Source organism: Callithrix jacchus, chromosome 2 (genome assembly GCF_049354715.1).
Source record: "Callithrix jacchus isolate 240 chromosome 2, calJac240_pri, whole genome shotgun sequence".
Taxonomy (NCBI): domain Eukaryota; kingdom Metazoa; phylum Chordata; class Mammalia; order Primates; family Cebidae; genus Callithrix; species Callithrix jacchus.
This window is the reverse complement of record NC_133503.1, coordinates 28,119,264-28,139,720: the sequence shown is the minus strand read 5'-3', so window position 1 is coordinate 28,139,720 and position 20,457 is coordinate 28,119,264. Positions and strand designations below refer to the sequence as shown.

The window sequence follows — 20,457 nt, the reverse complement described above, 5'->3', positions numbered from 1 at the left end:
ATAACTTCAAGTTCAGGTTGATGGGCTTTTAACTATCATGTCATCCGAAGCAGCTGAAGGAGTGAGATACTTTTATAAGCTTCTATAGGTCATGTATAAGCATTTAGTTTTAATTTTTCTTAGCTGAGTTAGCTTTCATTTCTCTCTTCAAACAATGCTTCCTTAATATAGCAGAATAGTTTCATTGACAATTGAGGTCAGAGACCAGAGGTATATTATCCTATCAAGCACAGTATTCAAAATCGCCGTGGAACATGCTGCAGTCCAATTACGACTTCTAGAACTGCAACTGATATATTGGTTTACTGGATATCCCTTTCCTTCTGCAGACACTTTGCACAAACATTAACATGAAGCAAGGATTCAAATTTTAGGGTTTTTTTTTTTTTTTTTCTTTTTTTGAGACAGAGTTTCACTCTTGTTACCCAGGCTGGAGTGCAATGGCGTGATCGCGGCTCACGGAAACCTCTGCTTCCTGGGTTCAGGCAATTCTCCTGCCTCAGCCTCCTGAGTAGCTGGGATTACAGGCACGCGCCACCATGCCCAGCTAATTTTTTATATTTTTAGTAGAGATGGGGTTTCACCATGTTGACCAGGATGGTCTCGATCTCTTGACCTCATGATCCACCCACCTCAGCCTCCCAAAGTGCTGGGATTACAGGCTTGAGCCACCGTGCCTGGCCGGGTCTTTTTTTTTAATGTGTTTAAAGTGTATCCTACTCAATCTGCTTCAAGTATTTAACATATAAATTTATATGTACATAAAAATAATGAATTAACCTTAAAAATCATTTTCTAGGTACATTTGGTGATTAAAAACCGAAATAATAAGAAAGGTATATACATGAAAACATTACAGAATTATTTAGGTAGTCAAGAACAAAGAATATCGTTAGCAGATTTTTCATCCATTATTTTCAATGTTAAAGCAAAGCAAAAATTGAGGGTCTGTTAACTATGAACTCTAATATCAGAGGAAACTGGCATTAAAGTGTTTTAATTTTTTTTTTACATTTAAACTTTTATTTGTAAAAGCAATGATAAAAATGTACAGAGTGTTTACTTGAAAATTAGTTATTTTGGATATTGTGTGCCACTGTAATGACATAGCAAGCCCTTTCTATACTCAAACTCCCTAATCCTAGAAATGAAGTATTTATGAAAAATCTTTTAAAAAATTCAAGTAAAAGAGAAAGGATATGAGAACCTTCAAGAAAAAAAAAATTCATATATCCATCTTTGTAACTAGGACAAAGATCAAACTTACTAAGTTGTAATAATGTGCCAGGAACCAAGAAAGGAACTCTGAATGAATTTTAAAGGGAACTCAACAAGCCAATCAAAACCTGCACTTTAATTAGACTTAGAGCTCCCTATGATTAAGAGACAAGAGAGGAGAGGTTCATATTACAGAGCAAGTGAAATCAGTCACAAATTCAATGGCATGGGTAACCAATCCAACAGGAACCTTAGCAATACAGCACAAAGATGAACTACATACACGGGATTTGGAACAGGATTAGGTTGGCATCTAGGTTTCACTATTTACTAACTCTGTGTTCTTTCAAGCTTTTAATCTCAGTTCTTACTTTTCTTCCCTGTAAAAGGTAAACAACCATAATGCTTACCTTCAAAGGTCAACAGGAGAGTTCAACAAGCACAGCATGCCAAGAGCCTAGCAGTGTCCCTGGTCTGTAGTGGATACTTAATTAAGGTTAGATTTGATGTCAATGAAGAGGACTATGAACAATCTACATGCAAGAGAGTAGAGAAGTAGTCCTTGAACAAAACTAGAATTTGAAGAATTGGCAAAGCTAGAGAGATTCGGAACAGGAGCTAATACACGATAATATTAAAAGGCGTTTATGTAATAATTCTACATGTGCATAGGTTTGTCAATCCAACAGGGACACCTATATTCTGTTTCCTCTGAAAACTCATAGAAAGAAAAGAGAAAACAGTACTGAAATCAATTATGACAACACAGAGCAATTTATTTTCTGATGTAATTTATTTTATATTTAAAATAAGTAAGTATATTTTGTGTGAACATTGAGAATAAAATATTATCAGAAAATAAAATTAGAAGAAAGATTGTGTCCATTTGTTCTTTTACTAATTGTCCTTTCTTATGGTGATAACATTTATTTTAGATTTGTTTTTTAATTCCCTTTAGACATTATGTAATTTCAAGAGAATGATATCTGACATTCAAAGAAAGATGAAATTGCTGAAGTTAATTACTTGAGTTGTTTTCCATAAAGCAACATTTTTCCAGGTTCAAAAGCCAATCCATTCATAATGGGAAATATCGATCTTATATTAACAAATTATAATAAGCATGTAGATGATGTTACAAGTTAATATTATCAAAAACAAACACGATAACTCCAGTAAAGAATGCAACTTGGGCACTGAAACTTATTCATTTGATAATGATAGGGAAAGTATATCATTAGATTAATTGAGCAATTAGAAAAACTCACAGCTGCACTTTCTAACAACAGGAGAAAATATTCACTTCCTTATTAGGAAGATATTTGAAAGAATATTTAAATGCTGGAAAATAATATCTACCCTCTTACAAACTAATTTTGTATGGCCTAATAAAGAAAAAGAAAAAGAAAAAAGAAATAACTACTTCCTTTGAAAGTAGCAAGATTTTGATTTGTACTTTGCTTGATGGAGACATATGGTTACAATTCTAGCACCTCATTAGTGGTTCAATTATGAAAGCCAGTAATAAATATCTTACAACTGAACTATAGATATGGATATAAAAGTAGAAATGTACAATACATTTTTGTGCATGCTTTTGAATAAAAAATACAAAATCAAAACTAGAAAAACAGGCCCTTGATTACCATTGACAACAGCTTAGTTTATTGGAATATAAGGCTGTTTTCATCAGCTTTAACAATAAATATCAGATAAATAAATGTTTCTGTAAATTTCATTTTTTGGAAAGTTTATGGTCGCCTCATTAGTACAGAGTTGCTGAATGTGTTGTCAAAGGGTGCAGCTGTGAGTTTTGCTAATTATCTAATTAATCTAATAATATATTTCCCCTATCATTTTCAATCTAAAACATTGCTGTACTAGAGACTCTCCAAAAAAAAAATCAGAATTGACTTTACAAATGAATAATGTAATTTCAGAATCAGCCCCATTTCTGGTATACTGAAATCCACATCCATGCTGGGAATCTGAAAAATTTAATATTTTTACCTCCAAAATGAATTGGAGGAAACTTTAATTTGCCAAAAATCTTATCCTGTGCTACTGTATATATTTCTGTGTTTGTTATAGCTGGAAATCATGTTTTCTCTGAAGACATAAAAAAATCTGATGAAATTGATGTAGTTCTTGGTAAGCAATGCCATGTAGTACCTGGAAATAAATGCATGTTTGAGAGTAAACACTACAGTTACTAGTAAATATTCCTTCAAATAACTTAAAAGTTATTGAGGTCTACCCACCAAAAACTCCCTGATGTATTTCTCCTTATCAAAGCACCTTTATAATTATTGTATTAATATATTTTATTTGAGAACATCTTGGAGAAAAGAATAGCTTTCCTCCCTCCCTGAGGGCATGGTTTGGTTTCTTGCTTTGCTTTACAAGAATGCAATATTAGAAAATGCATTTCATAAAGAGGGAAGTAAATAGAAAACAATGATTCTCTTTGCAAGGTTATACAGAAAGATGTTCCCCATGAGATTTCACGGTCTGCTTCTTAGACTCAGCCACATTAAATTTATAAACTTTTCATTCTTATTTACGAAAATAAAATTTGTTAAGAAAAAGTCTCATGAATATATATTGTGGGTAAAGTGACTTCCTAGAGCAAACATGGTATGTATTTGGTAATATTCAAGCTATGCCAAAGCCAGGTGGAATAAAAGGTCACCTGGTTTCTTTATATTCCCAGCTCTAGGCACCTTATTTTCTCTTTCTCAGTCTTGTCTTCCACTGAATTTTCCAAAACAGTAGTGCCCAAGTGTTACTGTGTATTGGGATCACCAGAGAATTCCTTAAAACAGCAGGTTTCTGAGCTCCACAACACAATATTCAAACTCTCTGTAGATAGAGGGAAGAGAGTGGTGGCCAGGCTTCTAAAATTTTTAAATAAGCATTTTAAGTAATAGAAATGGAGGTGTTCCTCTGAACACACTCTGAAATCTGTTTCAGAATGGTTTTCCAATGCATATTTTCAAAAATATTAGGATAAATAGATTAAAGAACAAAGAACAAGCGTTATCAGAAGACACTGTAAAGAAATATCATGGAGTAATGCTTAAGGTAAATGTGCAAAATAGAAAGTGGCCCTCAAAGCATGCTGTCTATATTAGAGATAAAGCATCTCCTTTACATTTCTATTACGTATTTCAAGGAAAACAAACAGCATGCAAACCATCTATTTGATGTCCAGTGATAAAAGGAAAAAGTTATATACCCAGACAACACTCTGAACCTTTAATTCCCTGTTGCTAAGAGAATATGCAGAGGGCACTCTGACTTGGGTCTTGCCTTGCCAAGCTCCCCCCATTCTCCTCCTTGGTTTACATAATCTCCTTACTCCTGGCTATACCTGCCTCCTCTGGCAAATTGTGAAGGCAGCTTTCAGATCTTGTACAAAGCCTCCTAGATTTATTACCAGTTTTTCTGCAAGGAGTGATCCTACTCTCCCAGCCAAATCCCTGCTGAGTTTTGTGGATATTCATGAAGGATAAATACAGCATGTGCAGGACAAAGAAAATTTACCCTTTCAGTCACCAGGCAGGATTGCTCAGTTACTGCTGACAGAAGGAAGAAAAACTGATACACTCGTTTGATTATGCCAAACTCTTTCATGCCTCTGCATGGACTTCACAGGCCTGTTGCCATATATTAGTGCCTTAATCAGAAAGCAGCTCTACTGGGGGTGTTCACCAAGAGAGCACTTATTTTTCCTTTGTGTGTTTACATCCTTTTATCTACTTTATTTAATTCTCCTTCTGAATTGACATGTAGATAATATGCAGGAATCCAGATGGCTCTGGAAAAGTCACAGAGACAAAGATTCTGTTGCAAATGCTTATTGTCCCTCCCACACCCAAATGTCCAAAAAAGTTCTAATAGCATTAAGCAAGCATGTGATGCCATATACCACCAAAAGGACTGACATTCAAAAAAGACAAAAGAAGTCTACTCCAATTCAGACACATTTCAAACTTGGTTTGCTAATAAAAATGAAGCATTGAAGAGCGCTAAAATGTGAATTCTAAAACATTTTCCCCAAAATTCTACCAGCTTTCCTCTATTGGACTAATGAGTTTCATATGACCTTTTAAAAATGTTCCTTCCATATGTCCATCATATATTCATAGATACAATCTATGAAACACATAAATAGATTAAAAGTATCAACATATTAAAATTTACCCTATTTAAAGAAAGCATATTCGGCCAGGTACTGTGGCTCACTCCTGTAATCCCAGCACTTTGGAAGGCCAAGGTGGGTGGATCATGAGGTCAGGAGCTCGAGATCAGCCTGGCCAACGTGGTGAAATCCCATCTCTATTAAAAATACAAAAATTAGCCACGCGTGGTAGCGGGTGCCTATAATCCCAGCTCCTTGGGAGGTTGAGACAGTAGAATCGCTTGAATCTAGGAGGCGGAGGTTGCAGTGAGCCAAGACAGCACCACTGCACTCCAGCCTGGACAATGAGAACAAAACTCTGAAACAAACAAACAAACAAACAGCATATTCATTTTAGTGGGAATGCAAAGAACATAATGATTTTAAGTTGTAATTAAAATTCCCTTTTAATCTCTTTCTGACAAACGACATCCTCCTTCTCTACCCGGTACCTTCTTGTGGTTCCATGCACCTAAATCTATAAGCTTTCCAATTACTGTCTCATTTCCACAGTATTATTCCTTATAAAGTCTGTATTGTAGTAATCCCAATTATTTTCATTTGAGTAAGAGCAGATCTTTTAGAATGAGTAGCTATTGTTTCTTACTACTTTCCTTCAGAGTTGTCCTTTTTAAAAAGTTACAGAAAAAAATAAATTTTACTAATTTAAGCCCTGAGAAGAACAGTTTACTTCACGTCAGAATGTTCTTTTCTAAAGCAATAATGGAATGCATTTTGTACTTTGTTTTCCTAGTCACAAAGTTATCAAATCATTTTATTTTGGGATTAAATATTTTTTTTTCCAAAGTGTGTTAATAGATAATCATTTTGGTTTGACTTGAATGTGGGTATTTAGAGATATTCTCAGGTCATGTTCAACATTACATTTCATGAGCCAAAAGTGAAAAATATTTATCTGGACCCTGCTCCTGGTGGATAAATATACTTCTTTGGCCCTGGGCAAATAGAAATTACAGCTCCTGGGCCTGGTGCAGTGGTTCACGCCTATAATCCCAGCACTTTGGGAGGCTGAGGCGGGTGGATCATGAAGTCAAGAGATTGACACCATCCTGGTCAACAAGGTGAAACCTCGTGTCTACTAAAAATACAAAAATTAGCTGGGCATGGTGGTGCACGCCTGTAATCCCAGCTACTTGGGAGGCTGAGGTAGGAGAATTGCTTGAACCCAGGAGGCAGAAGTTGCAGTGAGCCAAGATCGCGCCATTGCACTCCAGCCTGGGTAACAAGAGCGAAACTCCATCTCAAAAAAAAAAAAGAAATTACAGCTCCTATGTAGCAATTCAAATATCTTCTAATGAAACTAAAAGAATGCTTAACTGAAAACATCCTATCATGTAGGAATATTTTCATATATAACAGACACACAAAGATGGGCCATCCTGGGATTAATTCAGGGCCTCAATAATGTCAGGTACTGGTTTGGTTTCTCTGAGATTCTTTTGGCTTTTCTCTCACAGTTGAAAACTACCACAGCAATTCCAAACACGAAATTTTCTTATGATAATGTCCAAATCGGATAAAAGAAAGTAGGGAGAAAATGTTTTCCTGTGAAACCTTCTCTTTTTATTGTGGAGGGTAACTTTTCTAAGAAGTTGTTAAGTAGGTTTCTTTTATATCATTAGCCCAACAGAGTTAGATGCTCCTGTCTAACGCTAATCACTGGCTGAGTGGAGTGGGAGCAACTGTGATTAGATGTAAAGAAGAGAAGAAACAAAAGCATCCTCAGCAGCTTGGGAGGGGACAGCATTCCTGAGCTCACTGACATCTAACTGCTACCTGAGTAAAATAAAAAATGCCTCAGCAAGGAAGAAGCAAAACGTGGCTGTTACGTAGGTAATCAACAAGATCTACCACAAGCTAACACCTCTGATTTTTGTTGTCTTTTTCTAATGTTTTTAATGAGCATAGAAGCATGGGAGACTTTTAGCATTATGGGTAAGACAATCCTTCACTGCCTGCGACTATCGCTCTTATTGAAGGATTTTTAGCACCATGACCTCATGCACCACCACCTGCCACAGCCTTGTCACCTCTTTCAGCCACTGCAACAACCGAAAGCACCACACCCTTCCAAATGCTCGCCTGGGGGTGGCACTATCCTCAGTTAAAAATGGTTAACATTCTGTCCACAAAAATACAATACATTGATGAGATGATGAATATGTTAATTCATAGCTCATTCAATCTCGATTGAATCTTTCTGCAACATATAACATTTATCTAAACAGCACACTGTGACACATAAACATGAACAGTTATTATTTATCAACTAAACAAAGAAATAATTTTTAAAGAAACACTGGTATTGATAATTTTCTTACTTGAATTCGAGGTATGTTTTGAATAAAGGGAAACTCAGATGGCAATAAATAAATCCTTCTTAAGATGGAATAACACAGAGTGTTTGAAATCAAGGTGTAGAAATTCTCTCATTATGTTGTGCTTGCCTATATATGCTTGCCTATATTCTCACTGTTATGAGTTCTTTGAGGTATACTCTCTTTTTATCCCATAGAGATTTTATACATTCACACATGTACTAATATCTGGAAAACACAAAGATTTTAAGTTTCAACACTGACTCTTCAAAGCTATACATACTCATACAAATTTTTCTTAACACTGCTTCCTCTCTATAAAATAGGGATAATTATACCACATTTAAGGTGTTGTCCTCGGGATTAGAAAAGATTGTACACATGAAACACAATACCTAAAATATACTAAATATTTACAAATAATTCCATCTCATATTTAAATATTGAAAATTAGCATAATAAATAAGTCCATACTTTAAATATTGCACCAGATAATATTATTCATACTCCTGCTGGTCATGGAAAAACTCACCTTGGAGTAAATGTGTATAATAGATTGCTTTCTAGAAAAAGGATTGGAAAACTGCAAACTTCAGATGAAATCTCATTTGCTGCCTATTGTAAATAAAGTTTTACTGGAACACAGTAATACACATTCATTTACTGCTGTCCATGTCTGCTTTCAGAACACAGCAGCAGAGCTGAATAGTTGCAGTGGCTATTAAAAAAGTCTGCAAAGTTGAAAATATTTACTATCTGGGTCTTTATAGCAAAAGTTGACCAATTCTCTTCTAGAAAAGAAAACATTTTATCAGAATGTATATATCTGAAATAATGAGAAAAGGAAGGAAGGGAGGAAGAGAAAAAGAGAACAAGGGAGGAAGGGAGAAAAGGAGAAAGGAAGGAAAAGGAAAGAAAAAAGGAAGAAAAGAATGACAGAAGGAAGGAAGAAAGGAAAGAGGAAGGGAGGGAGCGAGAAAGGAAAATAGGGGAGAGAGAGGAAAAAATTATTTGTTAACTTCTGCAGAACCTAGAAATTCATCTGGCAACTAACTAGATTTCGCTGTTTTATATAATGTTCCTTCACCTCAGTCTGATTCCTTATCTGAGTTGTGCTCTTCTTTTATTATTATTTTTTAAATTCAACTCAACTATACTTTTTCTACTTCAACTTCCTGGCAATAATTTGTTTCTTTAAACAGTCTTCGAATTTTATAGCATGGAACAGGTCATCAGTGGCAGCTGTTTTTGTTCTAGCTCTTTTCTCTCTAATATATATAGAGATATATCCAGTGTTAGAAGGGCCAGGAAGAACTCCCAAATACCATCTCTGAGAAATTAATTTGGATAAATACATTCACTAAATACATTTAATTCTGTGCCATTGAAAGCCAATATTTTTAAATTTACACACACACAGAGCAAAAATATTATTCACAACTAAAATATTTTTATCATTTAGTTGAAAATACAGTAGCTTGAAGAGGAGACAAATACCACATCTTATTTTCCAAATTGCATTCAGTGATATAGATAACTCCCTTTTTTTTTTCTTGGCCTGCCAATGTTTTGATATGATGTGTAGTAGCCATTTATACAGTTTTCCTTATCAATTTCAGACTCTGTCTTGTGGCTTCATATTTTGTAATCAGGAAATATGACCTACTTTAGCAGGATGTAAGCACACCCTACATGTATAAACTCTGCAGGGACACCTATACAGGTCAAAAGTTCTGTGGGCTGATCTCAGATATGATGATGTAGCTTTATTTGCAAATAACCGACTATACGGCAGCATCAGAAATAAAGAGAAAACAACTTATTTTGTATAACTCTACCTACTGATGAGCTAGCATCAGTTTTCCAAACACTTTCAACCTCAGAACACAGAAGCATAAGAGCCAAGTAGAGAGTTTATTTAAAGGATTGTCATAAGCAGCAGTGTTTGAGATTTAGCATCCAGCTACCTCTACTTTGAATTCCTCTGGGTTCTCATTTCCATTAAATCTAACTTTTCTGAAGATTAGTTTAGATTAAATCCTAGAATTGACATTTGAGACACCTGTCCAAGACTGTACTTAATAAATGATTCAATCCCTCCCTTTGGCACTGCTAGAATTCATCTTGTCTTATGCAGTAAACAACAAACACACCAAATGAATTCATCATGTGGTTGCTTAGTTCTGAAAACAGAGTCACACACAAATTCAAACCGTCAAACTTATTATTTGGATAGAGTGCTTCAAGCTAATGATTGGGTTACCCCTTGCCATCAAGTACCCCTTTACTGACAGGTGTTAGAATCCACAATAATAACAGGGTTTGAGCTAGGGACCCCCACAGAGCAGAAACACCTCATTGCAGATGCCCGTGTAAAATTTGGCCTGGCTTCCAGACCCGCCTTGCCTGTGCCCACATGGAATTCAGTAGGATGGAAAGCACCTGCAGCTCTGCCCACTCATCCCTTGCTGGGGAAAGTGGAAAGAGCTACTGTGTCTTGCCTGGTGGGAGTTAGAAGCAATGAACTTGAAGAAGCACTGGTAAAAGAAAAACAACAACAACAAAAGCAGATACTGCTGGTTGGCTGCTGATTCATCCTAACGAGGCACTCAAAAATATTATTTCTCTTGTATGTATTTCTCTATCATTTGTTAATCTTACGGTAAGTGTCTAAAATGAACATGACTTTCTCTAGTATGGATTGAGAATCAGACAGATTTGGTACACATATTTGGGTAGAAGACCTGTCTTTTTTGTTCCTATCAAGGTGACCTGGGTTAAGTCATTGAAACCCCTTGGGCCTCATTTTCCTATCTATAAAAAGAAAGACTCAGATTAAATCTTCTTTAGAGTCTGCTTTTAGAGTTAATTCTCTACCAGACTTTTTTTTTCCTGTTTCATATAGAACAGTGTGCTATTCTTTTTGCTTTCCAAACTACTACCCACCACCTAAAAAGCCCTTTCCTATCTAATTCCTCCTACTCTTCAAGAGAGCTCATTTCCTGCTTACTCCTTGTCCTCACTCCACTCCAGCCAGCCACAGCGGAATTACTGATAGTGCCTTTCTCTTTTCCTCTACCTACAATGCACTTCCCCAAGTTTCTCTAAGCGATGTATATCCTGACCAGCCAGTCTTCATCTAGGTTTTTCCAAAGGCAGACGGAGAGCCTAGGATTTAAGTATAAATAGTTCATTTGGGAGGTCCAGGAAAACACTGGCAGGGGAGGGAGGAAGTGATACAGGCAAGGAACAGAGCCAATGGAAGCTGCATGATGATACTAGCCACCACTACTGTGGGCCAGTGGAGCTCAATCCTGCAGGAAAACTCCTGAAAATAGTCTAACCCATGCTTTGGAGTTGTCCTGTCTGAGAGTGATGAAGCTGGGGATATTTATAAAGTCATGAAAGCTCATCTGAAAGGTGACAACTGTTCTGAGGGGTGTTAATTCCCCTTTACTTCATCTCCATCATGTTAGGGATTAGAGTCACCATATTTTTGGGCATGGGGAGGTTGTTGTGAGCATACTGAAGTGGTCAAACCCAAGGGTATGTAGGGGTTGTGGACAGCGTCTGCCCTCTAGAATAACACCGTCCCCTCAGCCATTCTCTCTGCTTACGGTTTTCTTTTTCCTCATATTGTTTACCAATACCTAAGGTTGTGTTATGTATCCTTTACTTACTTCAGTAGGCAATATATCATAGCACTTGAAAGCATTAACTCCAAAGCCAGGCTGTCTAGCTTTGAAACCCAGCCTATCATTCTATTAGTTGTATGTCACTGTTTTCCAATTTACTGAAAAATAATAGGAACTTCTGCAGTGGGTTGCTGTAAGGTTCAAATTAGTGCTTTTCAGTAAAGCCTAGGAACAGTGACTGGCACATAGTATGCACTTGATAAATATCAGCTCTTATTGTGGTTACTTGCATACTGTCTGTCTCCCCCTAGAATGAGAGTTGCATGCAGGATCAAACATTTTTGTCCTGTTCATCGTTTTTTGCCCAGGGCCCAGCAAAGCAATGTAATCCTTTCTCAGTATATATCTACTAAATGAACAATGAAAAAAAGGTATTCTTTCCAGGGATTCCTTCTTAAACACTACCTCTAACCTTACTCCCCATCCAAAGAAAGCTCACCTTCAAACAGTCAATTTCAGTTTTCTCTTTAGTGTCTAAGGCTCAGTACAAAAGTCTATTTTTCTAGGAATCCTGATTTGACTTCCTCCTTTTCCTCTAAATTGCCTAGTTACCCCTCCTCCAGGCTTCCTCCATCATGGCCTTTATCACACTCTATTGTGATTATTTGCTTACTTGTGATTTCCTGGAGGGTAGAGAATGTATTGTATTTGGGGTTTTGTCCCTAAGCACACAGGCAAGTACCAGGTGCTCGACAAATATTTGTAGAATGAATGAATAAATTTGCCCAGCTAATCATTTTAATACCTGGCAGCTAATCCTTCAAAACCTGTCTAGATTGCCCTCTGGTGTGTAAAGGGTAGACAACTTGGGATCTTAAAAGGGAAGATTCCAGTCTTAACTCCAGAAAATCAGAGATAGCCATGAAAGGCTGAAAATTGTGTATGTCGTAAGTGCTGAGGAAGAACCACTGATGCCAGAATAGATGGTCATAGAAAACTTCATCTTTTGATATATATTGTAGAGAAAATGAAAAAATATACATCTTTCAATGGAGGATGAAAACCCCCACAGCTGTCATTCATTAGGTCCCTAATTCAGCCAAGATCATAAAAATTTGTGTTCCCCGAGGCTTACATAATGACTAAGCAGAGGCCAGAACTGATAGGCTGAAAAATACTGGAGCAGAAGCATCTTGCTCTTACAGGTATTGTCCATTTCTCTGTTTAAAAATAATCTATTGTTTCTGTTGTTGTGTTTTCAATTTATTTGTTTAAGCATCCAGAAATGCCCTTAAGTTGTTCGTTTATATCCTGTCAAGTCAAAACCAAGTACCATATTTCTATACATATTAGATATCTGTTACTTGGATCTGGAGAAGATGCAGGCTAAATCCAGAGTACAAAGTCTGGAATACTTTTAAAAATTTGAGAATACCCAAAGGACATGAGAGTGACCCAGTCTGGACAAAAAGTTAAAACATGAGACAAATACTTTCCAGATATTTTTGTATCCATGATTCAGTTGAAAATAAATTCTCTCAAAAATCAGAAACTTCAGTTCATTGTTGATTTGTTTTATATATGATTTTTAAAAAATTTATAATATGAAAAGCAAGAACATTGGTGTCAATCTTAGAAAAGAAACATAAAGCAAGTGGTTCTGAAACAAGGAGGCTCCAATGCTCTGATTTCATTCCCTTTAGGCAACCTGATAATCCCCAATTTACTATGAAATGTTTCTTCGAGCTCATTTATTTCTAATTGGGCTCCTTTGTGTGTTCAGGTCCTGGAGGGTTAGAGAAATTGTCTGATCTCCTCACTGACTACTCCTTACTTCACCTCCAGTTTCCCACACCAATCTTCCTTTTTCTTTCTTCTTGTAATACTTCTTCATTAGTTCCATATTCTCAGCCTCATTATAAATTCTTCTGGTATTTTTGTATATAATACAATCAACGCTGACACTTTTTTGCCTTATTTTTTCTTCCAACTATTATGCCCTAGAGAAAGATGTAAGGATGCCCACATCTCACTGTCGTCTAATCAGTACTTATACTGTTTTTCTCTCTTCCTCCCTCCCTCCCTCCCTCCTTTACTTTCTTTCTTTATCATTAAAACAGCATGGTCACATTTTCTAGAATCAATATTCAATTTAATCTTTTAGTCTGAACATCAGGACAGATAAAATAAAGAGAATTTGTCTTTGTATCTTGAGCTCCCTTTTAAGACACATTCATCCAAAATGTCACCTCAGTATTTCCCAGAGCCCAGAACTTTGAATTACTGTTGTTTCACTTCTATTACCAAAAGATTTTAAAATAAAGAATGCTGTAGTAAAGAAAGGCTTATTTGTTCACTGCATGGCACCATATACTAATGAGATGAATATTCAGTATACTTTTAAATATTTTTGTGATTCAAAGGACTATTTGTTTCTAGTAAATATTTCTATAAAATAATTATTAATAGAAACTTCAGCAACATTTTGATGAGTATAAATAAGGGGTTTTTTTGCTTGTTTTTTTTGTTTTATAAATAAAAGCTGCATGTCTATGGTCCATCAACTCATTTTCTGATACATCTCACATAGTGACTCTTACTATAATGAAACTCTCTTCAATGATTTTCTTTATAAACAATAGCCACAGAGATACATGGCATTTCATGGTTCAGTGATTGTCATCTAACCAAGTCATATAAGATTGAATCGTCCAGGGTTAAATAAAACACCTGCCTCCAAATATATATTACCTGATATTTCTCTGATTTCAATCACATAGTCAGCAAGCTGACCTCAGAGATGGGAGGATAGATGAAGAATGAGAAGGATTTGAAACATTGACTCTGTAGTTCACTTAACCGTGTCAGCAAAATATTATATATATTTTTACAGTTTAGAATGGACCTTCCCAAACCAATAATATCTGAAATCACCAATTCAATATCTCTCAAGACCTTGTAAGAAAACCAAAAATTGACCTTGATATATGTTATGAGATTAAAAACTAAAAGTGAAACCCAAACAAAAAATTCCTTATGTAGAGCCAAAGAAGATAGATGTCAATACAGATTTTTCAAAGGGTGTTTAAATACAGTTCTCTCCAGATGGGCATGTCTAGATGCTTGATGTATTCTTTTTTTTTTTTTTTTTTTTTTTTTTTGAGGCGGAGTTTCACTCGTTACCCAGGCTGGAGTGCAATGGCGCGATCTCGGCTCACCGCAACCTCCGCCTTCTAGGTTCAGGCAATTCTCCTGCCTCAGCCTCCTGAGTAGCTGGGATTACAGGCGTGCACCACCATGCCCAGCTAATTTTTTTGTATTTTTAGTAGAGACGGTGTTTCACCATGTTGACCAGCATGGTCTCGATCGCTTGACCTCGTGATCCACCTGCCTCAGCCTCCCAAAGTGCTGGGATTACAGGCATGAGCCAACGGCTTGATGTATTCTTTAAGCAAGCAGCTCAATACCTTATGTATAGACTCTGGGTGCTTTTTAAATTTTTAATAAATGTATCAATGACAGGTCTTTACCATTTAGTTGCATTCAGAGGCAAGCCAAAGAGATACAATTGCTCCTGGTGAAAAATGTATCCACTTTTAGCTTCAGTCTTTGTTCCTTTCCTCTCTGATGTCTCCTAGATCTCTAGCCCTTCTCCCCTTCCATTGGCCTAACTTCCAGGCACATCAGACTCTGAACATATCCCCTCTGATCCCTGTTTAGCCTCTTGCTATTCCCAATGCCTGTTCTTTACATATGGAAACCCTAAGACTTTTTAGGAAGACATCTGTTTTCTCTTTCATTCCATGATTCCTAAATTGGAATTAGTTGCTCCTACATACCTGGCTCATATATCTTGATTTCCAAACTGAACTTACCCACAGCATGTTTTATATAATAGGTAATTATTACATATTTTAATACACTGTAGGTATTAAACTAAAAGCCAATTAAAATCAAGGAGTAAATCTGTGAACAAATATCATCAATGCACTCTTATGTCTGCATGTAATTAATTGTGGAGAGAAAGCTAGTCTAAACCTGAAAAAAATGTTCAAATATTAGCACATAGGATAAACTTATATAAAATCTGTGATGCTTTAGTATTTACTTCTATTCTTTTAGAAACACAGATATCACAGGTGATTCCCATTCTGATTAACATAAACATGAAAACATTCACTAAGCCAACTAACTGAAGTAGCATATCCCTTCTTCTCGGAAAAGAAAACAAAAAGGTCTGAAACAACAGAACAAGGAGTGAGTCCATGTGTGCACTGATAAACTGAGACTGACATCAAGGAAATCGAATTCTGTAACCCTGTGGCCTCCAAAACCACGTTGGAAAACTAGAACTGGTGATCCTATTAGTGAGTCAACTCTCCTCTCTTTAAGTGTCAAAGGGGAAGTCTCCACACAGTAAAAGACCCCAAGACACCATGAACCTCCAGAACCCCTCAGCAGTTCAATTGGTATTCAAAAATGTCAGTGTAAATAATAAAAATTCTCTATCAAATGTAAGACCAAAAACAAGACACAATAAAAATATTCCATAACATAATTAAAATTCTGCTTGGTCATATGTTTCATTTTACTTTGATTTAAAGCTTTTTTTTTCTTACCCAAGTTGCAGTGAACACAACATATCTTGTACACTAAAAAGTTATACATTCTAATAAAGATCCTTTTATTTAAAATACATTCAAATCTAAATTTGGAATTTCTACTGATATTAAAGTCTGCTTATTTTTTTTAAAGTAGAATTCATTGGTCTTCAAATATTACTACCTAACATATATAGAGTTAAAAGAGGAAATAAATCTTATTTATTTATTTACAAATCATATTTGTTCCATAAATATGAGGGTGAAATATTGCCCCATAATGAGACTATATTCTCAAATTACATTATGACTTTAAAAAAATTTCATATTAGCAGTTAAAGTACAAGCCCACTACTTATGACAATTTATTCTGTCCAGAGACTATTCTGAAAATGGTGTTCTCAATATGGCACAGATATTATCTGCCATAATCCTGGAGTCTGCTCAGTCTACAGAGTTTTTTGCTGACCAAGAGAAATCCATTTCTCTCTTTCTCTAAATAGATAGATAAATGCTAGATAGATAAACAGATACTTAGATATACAGACACACAGATACAGATAGCTATATAGATATACATATATTTATATACAGGTGCACAAACACACACACAGAGAATCTCTCGTTATACAGTTTTCAGACATTCCCTTTCATTTCATATTCTTGAGAGATGAAACCTCACAATGACACCCAAGTACTGAAAACTGGGGTAGGGTCTGCTAGATCTGAATCCCAATTGCAGCATTTATCTGTTTGAACAAATGATAAATTCTGTGAATCTTTTTCTCATGCATAATAATGCCCACTTTGCAGGATTAATGTAAAAACAAAGAAACCTTATTTTCAGTGAAAATACAGAATATAGTGTATACTATAGAATAGAAGGTCAGCAAATATTGTCATACCTAGTTTGATCTCACTAACTAGACAATATCCTTTTTGTTCCTGGGTCCTTATCTTCCTTTATTATCTGGCCCTTTTCTACCAACTCACATCTTTTCTTAAACCATACCCTTTCCCTAACATGTCAAATAATGAGACTAAAAACAATTCTTATTTAATTTATGAGAGCTTGTTTTACTCACAATTTTGAAAAGTAAAAGTTGATGAGTTTAACATGTTATACTTCCTGAAAAAAAAGTTCTCTTGAATTTTCCAGTGATATCCATTTTCTTTTTGAAGCTTACGTTTTACTAGATTTTTTGTGCACAAAAATAACTGAACTTCACAATTTTAGGCTAGGGTATTTCTGGCAGCACCAGCAATCCTGGCATTGCTGGACTTCTTACAGAGTGGCCAAAAGCTGCAGTCTGTTCTCCTTCCGTACACCTCTATCTTTGAGTAAACCCCACCTCTTTCTTGATAACCTGCCCCTCCACATTCCTCCTGTTTATTTATCTTTTCGTTTATTCATTCTATCAACAAACATTTTTGACGAGACTTTTATGCGCCAAGTACAGTGCTAAACAGATGAGAAATGACAGGCATGGTCTTGAAGTTAGCTGAAGGAGCGAAAAGACTCATGGAGGGAAAGCCAACTGTTCAATTTCATTGCAGAGTTCTTAAAGGATATAATGCGGTAATTAAGTAACATCACAGGGGCTTTTAGGGGATGCCCAGCTTAGTGTGGTGGAGTTGAGGGGAGACTTCTCTAAAAAAGTGACACTTAAAGTTGAGAACTGTCAGCAGAAGTAGGAGGAAGCCAGGCAACTACAGATAATTTCTTCTAACTTATTCTATCTCCTCCCATGCAGGGATTATTCTGGTCTTGGCTGAGAGACTTCTCTTCCTAACGTTCTGCGATCATCCTGGCTGGCTTCAACATCCATGCCGAAAGCCCAACCAATACCCGAACTTTCATTTCACCATTTCCTCGACACCAGTGACCTTTGCCTGTTTTCTCTACGAAAACATGAACATGTCAATGGCAAGCTTCCTTTTTCAGCCAAAACATATTTATTAGGATTTATGTAATTGAATTCTCTGAATATTTAACTATGTTTGTTTTCCTTCTCAGCCCCCAAGAATCAACTTTTCTGATTTTTTTCTTATACTATAATGTTTCTTCATCCCAGAATCACTGTTTTTGAGGTGAGAGGATTTCTTATTTCTTTGCCCAGTCCTTAAATGTTGCTCATCTTTAGAAGTCTATGAAACTTCTTCCACCTCACCCTCCATATTTTCCAGGCAATGGACCAATAGTGCTCTACATGCTAACGTCTTTCACATATTTATTTTTGCTGAGATTTTGCCCTTGAATTGTTGACCTCTAATTATATAAACTGCTTGGGTATTTCACTTGCACATCACTGGTGCCTTAGAGACAATTTGCCTAACTTGAACTCATAATCCTCTTCCCTTCCCAACTTTTTTCGACCTTATTTTACATCCTCAATTGTTCTCTTTCTTTGAATGATATTACTATTGACCTTGTGGTTCAATTCAGAAATGTATAAACTTTTCTTCTACCACACACATGGAATTAATCATCAAGGTCTCCCAGGCCTCACCTATTAATATATCTAGAGGTCAGCTACTTCTCAGCAGTCCTGGTACTGCTCTTTTAGTTTGGGTAACTACCCCTTGCTGTTAGTTTTATGTCTCTATTTGTAATAGGTCCATTTCCCCCCCATTTATTCCTTGCCTTTCTTGTAAGATTATTACAGTCACCATAACATTAATCTCAGCCTTGACAAGTTGGCTATCTTTGATTACTATAAAGAGAATTGGTATATATGGTTTTAAATTAGAAACTTGCTATCCCATAACTTAGCCATGGTGTTACCTTTTTATTGTTAGGTAAAACACAGACACGGAAACAAAACATAGTAAGTGTGTGACTAAGGAAAAAAATGTTTGAAAACATACCCAGATCAAGAAATAGAATTAGACGAGGGACTTCAGGCCATGCGAAGGTGGCTGTCTGCAAGCCAGGAAGAAAGATCTCACCAGAAACCAATGTTGCTGGCCGTTTAAAATCGTGGACTTTGAGCCTCCAGAACTGTGAGAAAATAAATTTCTGCTGTTTAAGGCATCCAGACTGGGGCATTCAGTTATGGAAGCCCAAGCAGATTGACACACACGGGCATGTAACCGACGTAGACTGTATTAGAACATAGGGACATTGAGAAAGATATATTAACTCTATTTTTCTGAACCAACCAGCTTTAAGAATCAAACTCTGGAGCTGCTAGAAGCCACTATTCCAGGTACACAGAAAAACCTGCTAATATATAATAAATATATCAAAGGCGAGGATGGTGATGAGTGGGTGAGGGAGGGGAGAAGAAGGAAAGGCAAAGACAGAGGCAGATTCATTGTTTGAAATTCTGGATGCAGTCATGGCAGAAGCCACAATACCCACTGGGTTTCTTAGCTACGTGGAGGCAATAAATCCCCTTCCCTTCTCTGCTTCCTTCTCTAAATCTGATGATTCTTTCTTCTGATACGTAATGATTCTGTTTTAACCAGGTCTTCTTCCTATACCCTCAATAAGAACATGAAGGCTGAAAATAAGCTCACAAGAACAAGAGCAGTAGGCAGCTCTTGGGAAGGGTGGGTAAGCAGGCTTCATAACATGCCCTCACATGGTATTTAGGGTTACTGAAACAAGGAGAGAGAATGGAGAGTGTGTACAAAGAAAGCAAAGATTCGACTAGGATCAGATTTTATGTCTATAAAAGATCAAGTCTGGTACTTCTTCAAATATATATCAGAATAATTTATTTAAATTACTCGAAACCCACTTCTTTGGGTTTTGTTATTAAAAACAAAAAGCTCCTTTGTCAGCATTTTTATGCCATTATTAACCTTCCATACCCTGTTACATTCTCCCTTGGTTAAGGCTACTAAATAATTGCTTTATTTGCATATTTTTACCATGTCTACCTCATTATAGATATTCAATGCATCCTTATTAATAGCATCAGTATCAAAAAAGAGAGAAAAATCATATAATTTACCAATGACAAAACAAATTTACAAAGACCTGTGGTAATTTCCTTTTAATTCCTCAGTCAAAGCACTGACTTTGAGATAGTGAATATGGTTTTTAGGCTTCTACAAGAGTCAAGAAAGTATAAAATTCACAGACAAATTATTGCTACTGCACTCCACTCGCTAACATTTAATCTGTGTTGACTACATGCCCTCATGATTTTAAGAGCTTTAAGTATTTTCATTCATTCAGTTCTTACAACATTATGAGTCATGTATTACTATTTAACAAAGAGAAAACTGAGGCACAGAAAGCCCAAGCTCTTGCACAAGATCAGAAGGGGTTATAACTAGAATTTGATTCTCAGCAGCCTGAAAACCAGTTATTTTACCTACTACACAGGGAAGCCTTTAGAATATAATCCAGTGTATCCACTTTATTTTACAACTAAAGAAATGAAGGCTGGGTGAGGATAAAAGACTAAAAAAGATCATGTGTTTAGGCAATGATTGAACTGACAGAAACTCCCAATCTCCAGATTTCC

General features: G+C 36.1%; 1 protein-coding gene across 3 annotated transcripts in view; it reads right to left on the bottom strand.

The window, feature by feature from the left end:
- Positions 1–20,457, bottom strand: part of TENM2 (teneurin transmembrane protein 2) — a 3,966,312-nt gene that overhangs the window by 2,992,103 nt on the left and 953,752 nt on the right. The gene's annotated exons all lie outside the window — the stretch shown is intronic.